This window comes from Protobothrops mucrosquamatus, unplaced genomic scaffold (assembly GCF_001527695.2).
Source record: "Protobothrops mucrosquamatus isolate PMUCROS unplaced genomic scaffold, P.Mucros_1.0 scaffold3934, whole genome shotgun sequence".
In the NCBI taxonomy this organism is placed as follows: Eukaryota; Metazoa; Chordata; class Lepidosauria; order Squamata; family Viperidae; genus Protobothrops; species Protobothrops mucrosquamatus.
This window is the reverse complement of record NW_015389878.1, coordinates 23,517-33,110: the sequence shown is the minus strand read 5'-3', so window position 1 is coordinate 33,110 and position 9,594 is coordinate 23,517.

The window sequence follows — 9,594 nt, the reverse complement described above, 5'->3', positions numbered from 1 at the left end:
CCCCCCCTTCTTTCCCTAAGGGGCCGGTCCCGCGGGGCGCCCCCTCCTTTTCCCCCGCAGAAAGAGAGACACCCCCCCCCCAGCAGGCTTCTAGTCCTCCTGATTTGGGGTAGGGAGGGAAAGAAGGGGGCAGCTTCCTTTGCCCTCTGCCCCCCCCTCCCCAAAGGAGCGGGTCCCGCGGGGCGCCCCCTCCTCCTCTTCCCCGCAGCATCAGCAGACGCGTTTCTAGTCCTCATGGATTAGGGGAAGAGGAGGAGGAGGAAAAGGAAGAGGGGATCGGCCTCTTCGCCCCCTCCCCAAAGGGGCCGGTCCCGCGGGGCGCAGCCCCCAACTCCACTTCCCTGCCATCGCAGTAGCAATCGCAGCACCCCCCAGGCGTGTTTCTAGTCCTCATGGTTTGGGGCAAGGAGGGAGGAGGAGAGGGCAGCCTCCTCTTCCTCCTCCTGCTGCTGCTGCTGGCTTTAGAGGGCGGGCGGGCGGGCGGACTTTCCCGGAATCGGGCGGCTGCAGAGCCCGCCTGGAAGAGGAGGAGGAGGAGGAGGGAACGTGGGAGGGCAGAGCCGGGGCTCTGGGGCCAAAGAGCGCGCCCGGGCTGCCCAGGTTGGCAGGGGGGGATCTGCTCGGCCAAGGAGAGCCGGCCTTGCCTCTCTCATCCACCCCCCCTTGCAAGGGGAAGGGGCTTTCGCCAATCCCCTCCCTGGATCCCGTGGGTGGCTTGGCTCTGCGTGGGGAGGGGGGGGCTTGGGGGGTGGGCGAGGAGCGGAGGAAGGGGCGCGGTCGGCGGGGAGGGGAGGGGGGGGATGTCGCGCCGCGCCTTGGTCCATTTTGGGGAGCGGCCGCGGCTGGACCTGCCTGTTTCCCGGCAGCCGGAGGAGGAAGCCGGCCGGGGTTGCCCCCCACACAATAGGTGGAAATGGCTCTGCTGCCTTAGGCGAGCGGGGATCTTTCTGCAAGGGCCGGGCCTCCACGGTCAGCGTGGGTGGGGGGAACACAGTCCGTGGGTGGTGGAGGAAGCCAGAAGGGAAATGCAGAAAGAGGGCTGTTTTTCAGCTCACAGATTACCGTCAAAGATGCACCAGGAAGGAAGGAAGGAAGGACGATGTAACACGGGTCTTCTTGTCCCCCTCCTCTTCCCTTCAATGGGTGGGTTGCAGAGTCGGTCTCACCTAGAACATAACACAGGAAAACAAAAGTGTACCCATATGAGAAAGGAGCAAGCTCCATAAATCCAGGAGACAAAAGGCAGCTGCTGGGGGGCGAAAGTGTTTTATAGTTCTGGTTGTTGATATTAACACCTTTTTTTTTAAGGAGCCAAGGCAAGGTCAGAGTTGAAGTGGCAGGGCTGCATTAATGTAAGGCTCAAGGGTTCATAAATGTGCAAAGTTAAAGAAATGTAGGGCAGAATAGAAGGTTAGAGGGATCGTTGGTTGTGCGTACAGTAGATGTCATTTGTAACATCAGGAAAATGGTTTGTAGGTAGTTGTGGTTGCCAATGGGGCAAATATTTGGGGGGCAGGGATATCTCTAGATGTTGCGTAATTTATCAAATCATAACTTTGAGCCTTAGGTTCATACTTAGGTTAGAGTAGTTTCCATTAGCAATTGGCAGATAAATCTGCATATGCAGAAGAATAAGAGAGAATGAGGGTTCCATTTTTAAAAACTTTGACTGCCTCCATTCCTCTTTAGAAAATACCCACCTTTTCTTGGAGATAGCAATGCATATTGTAAGAGAAAGGCCTTTGTCCAGATTTCTTTATGGTGCTTTATAAATAGAGGTTTCCGTACATACAAATCCTTGCTTCCAATCTGAAGTGTCAAAGCCTTTCAGTATGTAAAGTCTTTATATGTAAACTGTTAAAACAGCTAGTTTTTCCCTGTAGCACTTTAAATAATTGGGTAGTTTGACATGAATAATTCTGGCACTGGGGATGAAAAAGTAAAACGTATAAGCATTTTCTTCTGTGATGGCTTGCTATCTAATATTGCTTTATAGAAGGATGTCCTTGGATATCTTGGTATGATATGAATTTTCAGGCCATGCTTTGTCAGAAAGACCTCCATTGCTTTTATCTGAATTGGTACATAGATATAAAGAGAAAAGAAGCTGAACATAATTCTTTACTCAAGCACTGAGAATTCCAAAGAGAAGAGATAATGTAGAAATTTGATAGAACAGCCGTTGTATGGAGTATTGATTTTATAAAATGCAGTAACCAAAACTCTCAAACCAGTGCTGGCAAAGGAAAGCAAATTACTATGGCTTAGCCAGCGAATAAATGAAAAATTGTGTCATTTGATGTTCAGGATTAACCTCCCATTTTTGTTTCTGGGTCTCCTGTCTTAAAACACCCTGATACCCAACTAAACTGTAGGGGGCAGAAGGAGTCAATTTTTATTTCTGACTTGGTTATTCTACACTGCTTATTGCTTTACCTTTTTTTAAAGGCTGCTAACTGTACTGTGTTGTTTTTTTATTTCCATTGTTCTTCCCTCTTCCCCATGCAGTATGCCTGTCTTAGTTGTTAATCCACTGCTTCTTTATATTACTGAAAATGAAGGTTGCCTTTCACGTCAGTTTTTTTGTTCACGCCAATGTTAGTGCAAGTCACTACATGACGAGAACTGCAGTGTGCTTAGAATGGATAATAGCAATCTTTTTTTGACGAGTCAGAGAATCTATTTTGAGGATACATATCTACCTCAGTCTAGAACATTCAGAATATTTGTTTCTTATTTTGTCCCGTCTTGGTAATATTTAGTAAGCATGTATGAATTTAAATTGGCAGCGGATGCACTATGATAAAGATTTCATGATTTCCCAGATTTAAGAACTGTTAAGGGTTGACATCTGGAACAAATACATTGCGTGGTTTATCTCTATGGTTTGTGTCTGAAAAAAGCCTCTGATTGGTACTTCAGAAAATCAGTGCTTGATCCAAGGGGAAGATAATAAGGCTAGGCCTGTTTTTCAAAAGGTTTTTTTTTCTCAGATGTCTCAATTAGAACAGCTAACATACTTCATATTCTTAGTGTAACATTTTAGCTTATTGACAATATTCCATCTGAGGAAAATAATTATTTTGATAGTTTTGGACGTCTGCTTGTAGTATGAAGTGGGAATAGTTATATATTCATGTAGGCTACTTCTACCACGACTGAAGCCATAGTTAAAATAATACAGTCCAAATAAGCAACTATTTAAAATGCACAAATTTTATGTGGCTGCCCCCTTGAGACAGAATTAATCGTGTCCTATTATTATATGTTTCTCATATTGTTGTTTTCTTTAAAAAAATTATATACATTGACTTTTTAAAGTAGTAGAAATAGCTGGTGCTCTCAGGCAAATTCTAAACAAACAAGCTATTGTAACATCTTTTTGTCTTCCAGCACCCTCTTCATGTAAAATATTCATTTTATTTCAGTTCTAGCTTCAATGCCATGTAGGGATGTCCAGATTAATATCTAGAACTGACACCCTAAGTTTGGAACCCAAAGAGAGATAAAATTTATATGATCTCTTTGTACTTCAACATAGGTTGGATTCTATTTGTCCTCCTAAATCCTTTTTGCCTGACTAAAATATATATATCTGTATATAATATTTCCTGAAGTTTTGGCATAATTTTTTGGATAGGTAGAAAAAAAATCAAAGTGCTACTATGTTGTTCTTTTCTTTTCTACATAATAATTATTCCAGAATTCAGTTAATATCATATCATACTTCACCAAGGGTTGGTTGCTCCTCCTATGGTGAACCATGCAGAATTTATTAACCGCTGCTTCACCTTTACTATTTCCATCATTCATACTGTTTTCATTATGAATTTTGTTATTAAATTCTATTGATGTATTGGAAGCAACTGGTAATTTTAACCTGAATACTGTTAGTATTCATAATCAGGTATGAAAATACCATAGGATTACTGGATGAATTATGAATATGTACTTAAAAGTAAAAGTTTAAGGGGACTTTAAACCATAGCAGAATTGTGAAGTGGGGATTGTGTTATGTCTGTTCTGTACTGACAGCCAGCCTAGGATTTAAAATGACAATGTTTATTCTTTTATTTATATAATTTTGCCTCAGAATTGTTTAAAGAAGATAGATAGTGGCTATAGTTCAGGCAAATGAGTAGGCTTCATTCATATGTATTTTAGATATTAGAATTAGGAGGGGTTTTTTTTTTGCATTGCAGAAGCTATTAGAGCAATAGCTCATCATTAACAATGTTGTCTTTGCCCAAGATAATTCCTTTTTTTTGCATCAGTGCAGCTCTGTTCTTTATATATGCACATATTTGTTTTTTTCTCATATAAATTTCTACCCCCCCCTCCCAACTTAGTTTGCAGCTATTTCTTTTCACTTGCTAATAAATGATTTTCACTGTTATGTATAATCAGATTCATTTGGTTTAAAGGCGACAAGGGAACATTTTCACTCTTATGATATTTAATTCCTACTCATTGAAATGAAAGAACGTAGCTCAGTTAGTCTTGTTTTTCTTTCTGTGGCAGTTGAGAAAACAAATGTATCCCTTTTGTAACTCGACTGTGTGCTTTACTTTAGGTAATAGGTTTGGGGCATAACTCTGAATCCGCCTGTATTGTTCAGTTATAAAACATTTTAAGAATTGGGAAACTGGAGGCAATGATGGGAGTTATCCCACTCTTGTAAGAGAAAGTAAATAAGAGAAAGTTGTGTCTTTAGTAAAACGATGACAGCCATTAGGTTATGAATTTACTGGAACGGAAGTGTAGCCTAAGAAGTTGGTAAGCATTAATGAACACTCAAAAGATTCTGCTACTTGTGTGATTAGAAAAGGGATACAAATGGAATTAACTAGTAACTGTACAAGCTGGAGTGAAATTAACCTATTTGCCTACAGCTTTCAGGATTTCTGTTTCTTTTTTGAATTGAGAGAGTTAGGTCTTTCAATGATTGTATTTTTCTGTGAGGTAGTTATTTTGGGGAAGTTTGTCTTTATGTTCTCTGAGTTCTGAATGTTTCTATTAGATATGGTTGATAGATATAATCTGTGAGATATAGTAGATATAGGGTGAGGGTAAAGGCAACCTTCCATTTAATTTGACAGGCTATTATTTGATGAGCTATTTGACCATTGTGAGAGAAGAAGAAAAAAGGATATGATCTGCATTAAGTAGTGTACTATCACTGCCCAGGACATTAGATACACCCATAGCATATGCCATAATTATTTACATTGGGTTTTTTTTTTAGATCTAAGACATGAATGTCTTCCACAGTGTCTTCTTTTAGGAGAGAGCATTCAAACATCTAACTTATTTTAAACATTTTGTTGAGCAGATTGTTTTTTTTTTAATGTACAAGATTCCTATTTGAGTCTTGATCATCTGTTCCATTCCTTGTTTACTTGTAATGTGCTTTTAAATATCTGTATATAAATGATGGTTTTCTTCACTTGCCTACATGTTCAACTCTGCAATTAAGAGTACATCTTTGTGGGACTTTTGCATACCAGGGAGACTGACATCTTTGTATCTTGTTTATTAATATAATTTTTTCCAGGGTCATTATTCCTGTTAAAAGGAATTGATTGTTTAGTTGTAGTAATGTTATGGAAGTTGCTATGAACCAGATGTCATAATCCCTGGTTTTCATCTTTCCTTAAAAGTTATCTGGCCCATACAAAATTCAAGATGAAAGATTTAAGTGTGTTGCCGCTATTCCCACAATATAATTGAGCAAAAACCAACCCTTTTCTGCTTTTTTGCTTTTTCATCCAACGAATGAGCCTATAGCATTGATTAACTAAAGAATTACTTAGAAAAAGAACTTCCTGGTTAGCTTTTAAATTGATTATAATTGTTTCCAATCACAAAAATCTTGATACAATATCATGTAACAGCAGCTAAGAAATAAAGCTGGATATTCCTTAATTTAAAACATTTATTTCCCAACTCTGTAAACATTTTAAATTATTCTGTCGATGTAGATAAATTTCATCCTTACCTGAAAACTGACAATAGATTTTGTTATTACTTTGAATTGGGAGATTTATGTGCTTTAACTGTTCTGTAACGTCTAGAATAAGCTTGTTTTAGTTAATCTCAAACTTCCCGAAACTGAACCCTGCTCATAAATATGATATGGCTTAATCCATGGGACAGAAATCAATCTCTCCAAAATATTAAGAATAATGCTTAGCCATCCAACAGGAGGTCCAGCAAACCACTTTGAATCCAAAATCACAAACAAGATAACAAATTGAAGGTGTGGGGGGCTAGTTATGCTGACAGAATGGTCCTATTTGACTCCCCCTTCCCTGTTCTACTTCCTATGACACAACATTTTTCTGTGGTCAGCTTAAAATGAAAGAAATAATTTTCAAAGAGGTACTTGTGTATCCTATTCTCACAGTTCAGTGCTATCTTTCTTCTGTAGAGTTTATGCATTGGGATCTGGCAAGGCTGAAATGTATGTGCTCCAGAACTACTGTTACACGTTACTGACTTCATTCTGAAAATATAGAAATTGGCCATCCTTAGATGCATGACTGTCTGAGTGGATGTGCCTAAAATAGTACTATCTTGGATTTTTTTTTCCATTGTGTTGCTAATGAATTCAAAGTATCGCAGCTGGTTTCCTAAGTGCCCATTTACATTACAAATGTTTAAAGTTTTGGCAGAGGACATAGTTCCAGAGAGTTTGAAGAGGCCGAATATAAATCCTTAAGAATAAGCTTTAGATGATTACTTCATGTTTCATTACAGTTCATTACATTATTTGTAGTTATATCAATATATTGTAGAACCAACAGACTTATAGCAATTGTTTACACCCTCTGTACAGAGAAGCTCTGGGTAGTATAGCTAAGTCCAGTTGTGTTGGTGGGGTGAGGGTGGGTGTCCATTGTAATAAAAGTTCAAACTGGTAATGGCTGTTTTTAATTTCTTCTTTCACACAAATTATAATATTTAGTATTGTTAAAAGAAGGCAGCATTTGGACTAATGCCACTACAATGCTTAAGTATAACGTATTTAATCTTCATTGTATCAATTGCAATGTTTGGATCTTACTTCCTGCAACATCACAGTATATCTCTTACCCAGAGAGAACAACCTGATAGATCATCATTACTCATCCATACCATATATCATGACTGTGCTGTTATATTATTGAAAAGCAGTTCCTTACAGCACTAACCTAATACTTCATAGGGTTACACGTTACCCAAGTCTGTAATAAAACAACGAGTAAGGCGGTGGAAGCTTACCTCCTGGAGTTTTAAAAACTGAGATTTTGGATTTCCTTTTTTTGTGCTTTTAAAGCTATTCATCCCTAATTTTATAGGTGGTCAATATGGGATAGTTCAACTAATTGAGGGCAGCACTATGCAGTAGAAAGCCTTCAACAAGCCTTAATCCAACGTAAATGCATGCTTCCTTTTCCTTTTAAAAGAAATTTCTAATATGAATTAACCTTCTGTTTTCTTTTTTTTTTGCCGGTTTGTGCTGCCCAAATAAATCATTTCATATCAGATCTGCATTCCAGTTATCATTTGCACTAGGAGCACTGCACTGACTTTGATGTGGGCTAATTAAATTTACATTTCCTGCAGACAGTTTGCAGTGCTTAAATAAATCAGTGTCGAAGAGTTTGCTTGCTTGAAAAAGATGCAGGTTTGATCTACAGTACATTTCATATAAGTGAAATGATGCAACTTGAAGTCGTTAGGCAGGCTCCTAAAAGCACAGCTTTTCTGTTTTACATCTCCCCAAATCCTAGGAAAAGTACTATTTTCCTGCAGTGTTGACCTTATCTCGTAAATAACATTTCACTAGTATGGGCAACATTAAGCAAACATCCCATCTAATGGTTAGGTAAGTAAGGCTGCTTACTTTGCCTGCTGCGTTACTTTTCGTCTGTACCTGAAGATTTTATTGGTACATTATTGAATACTGTTAGGGTTGGGCTTAACAGAATACTTTAAAACACTGTCATGACTTGCTGACACCGGGAAACGATGAGGGTAAAGTCATCAATTTTTATAATCTGTTTTAGAACATACCCCTGGCTATTATTGCAAGTCATCGCCTTCCCACGTGAAAATTGGCTACTGCAGTGATGCATTGCAGGATAAAGTCAGCCCTACAATGTGTATTCTTTGAACATTGTTTTGGAAGCAGAAGGATCCGCAGCCTGAACTCTTTTTCTGTCTTGTATGATGAAGAAATCTCTCTTTTTAAAATACACAGGCATGCAGCTTTTTCAGCCTTGTTTAAACACGTGTGCTCTGCAGCCACGTTAGTACATCATGCACAACCGAACGTGTTTTTAGCTCCTGTAATTGGGTGTGTGGCTGACGGGTCATTTTTTTTCCACCATTGAAAAAAAAAAATGAGACGTGTATCCTTCTATTATAGAAAGAGGTAGTCCTCTTTTGCTAAGTGAGACAGTTGTGAAGTGAATTTTGCCCCATTTTACGACCTGTCTTGCCACAGTTAAGGGAAGCATTGCAGCTGTTAAGCCTCCCCATTTGCTTGTCAGAGGGGCTGCAAAACAGATCACATGACCCTGAGACCCTGCAACGGTCATAAATATGAACCAGTTGCCAAGTGTCTTGAGTTTTGGTCACGTGGCCATGGGGATGCTGCAACGGTCATAAGTGTGAAAACTTCGAACAGTCACTAAACGAACGGTTGTAAGTCGAGGACTTACTTGTATCGCTTGATTCTCTGAAGCAAATCTTCTATTTATGTGATAATGAAAGTGAGGATATAAAGCAAAATTGTTCCCACTTTCCTCCCTCCATTCCGTGTCCATATTTTAACTGATAGAGATTTTATAAGTGCTAGGAAATGTGAACTTTGTTGTTGTTGTTTTTTGGTATCATTGTTGCTTTTATAATATACAATGTTGTATTTCTACTGTGGCTTATTGCAGCAGAACTGAAATTCAGAATGAGTCAAAACACTTTAAGATAATCCTAAAGATAAAATAAAGCAGATCTTCAGATAAGCGCACAGGCTCATCTATTTCTCATTTCTGTTTTGTACAGAACAGAGATGTTGATATAATTTCTTGTTAAGTGAAGTGCGGAATTCATATACATCCACAGCTCCCTGCTTCTAATTCACGTTATCATAATTTAAGGCTTCACGGTAGCACCCCTTTCTCCAAATAGGTATCCTCCCGATAAAGTGAGAATGTAACTTTCAGAATTTTGTGCAGATGTTCATTGCCTAGAAATTCTGGAATGTGTCGTTCTAACTTACCTTGAGGACACCAGGTTGTGGTTGTCCATATGGCATTTGAAACAGTGACTGATTTCTTATTATAGTAAGACAACTAATGATGGTACATAGACACTCCCAAAGCAGTGTTCATAAGTATATTCCTTCATCTGAGTGGTTAAACCACTAAACAGTGTTGGTATTTACTAAGAGGAATGTTCTCAATTTAGTGCTGCACTGCAGGCTTGAAACATTTCCTATAAAACCATAGTTTTGTGAGAGGCAATGCTAAATATCAGAAATGGAAACCATTCTACATTTTAAAACTCCTAGGTGACATTTTATAAGAGCATATCGTGAACATTTAATTA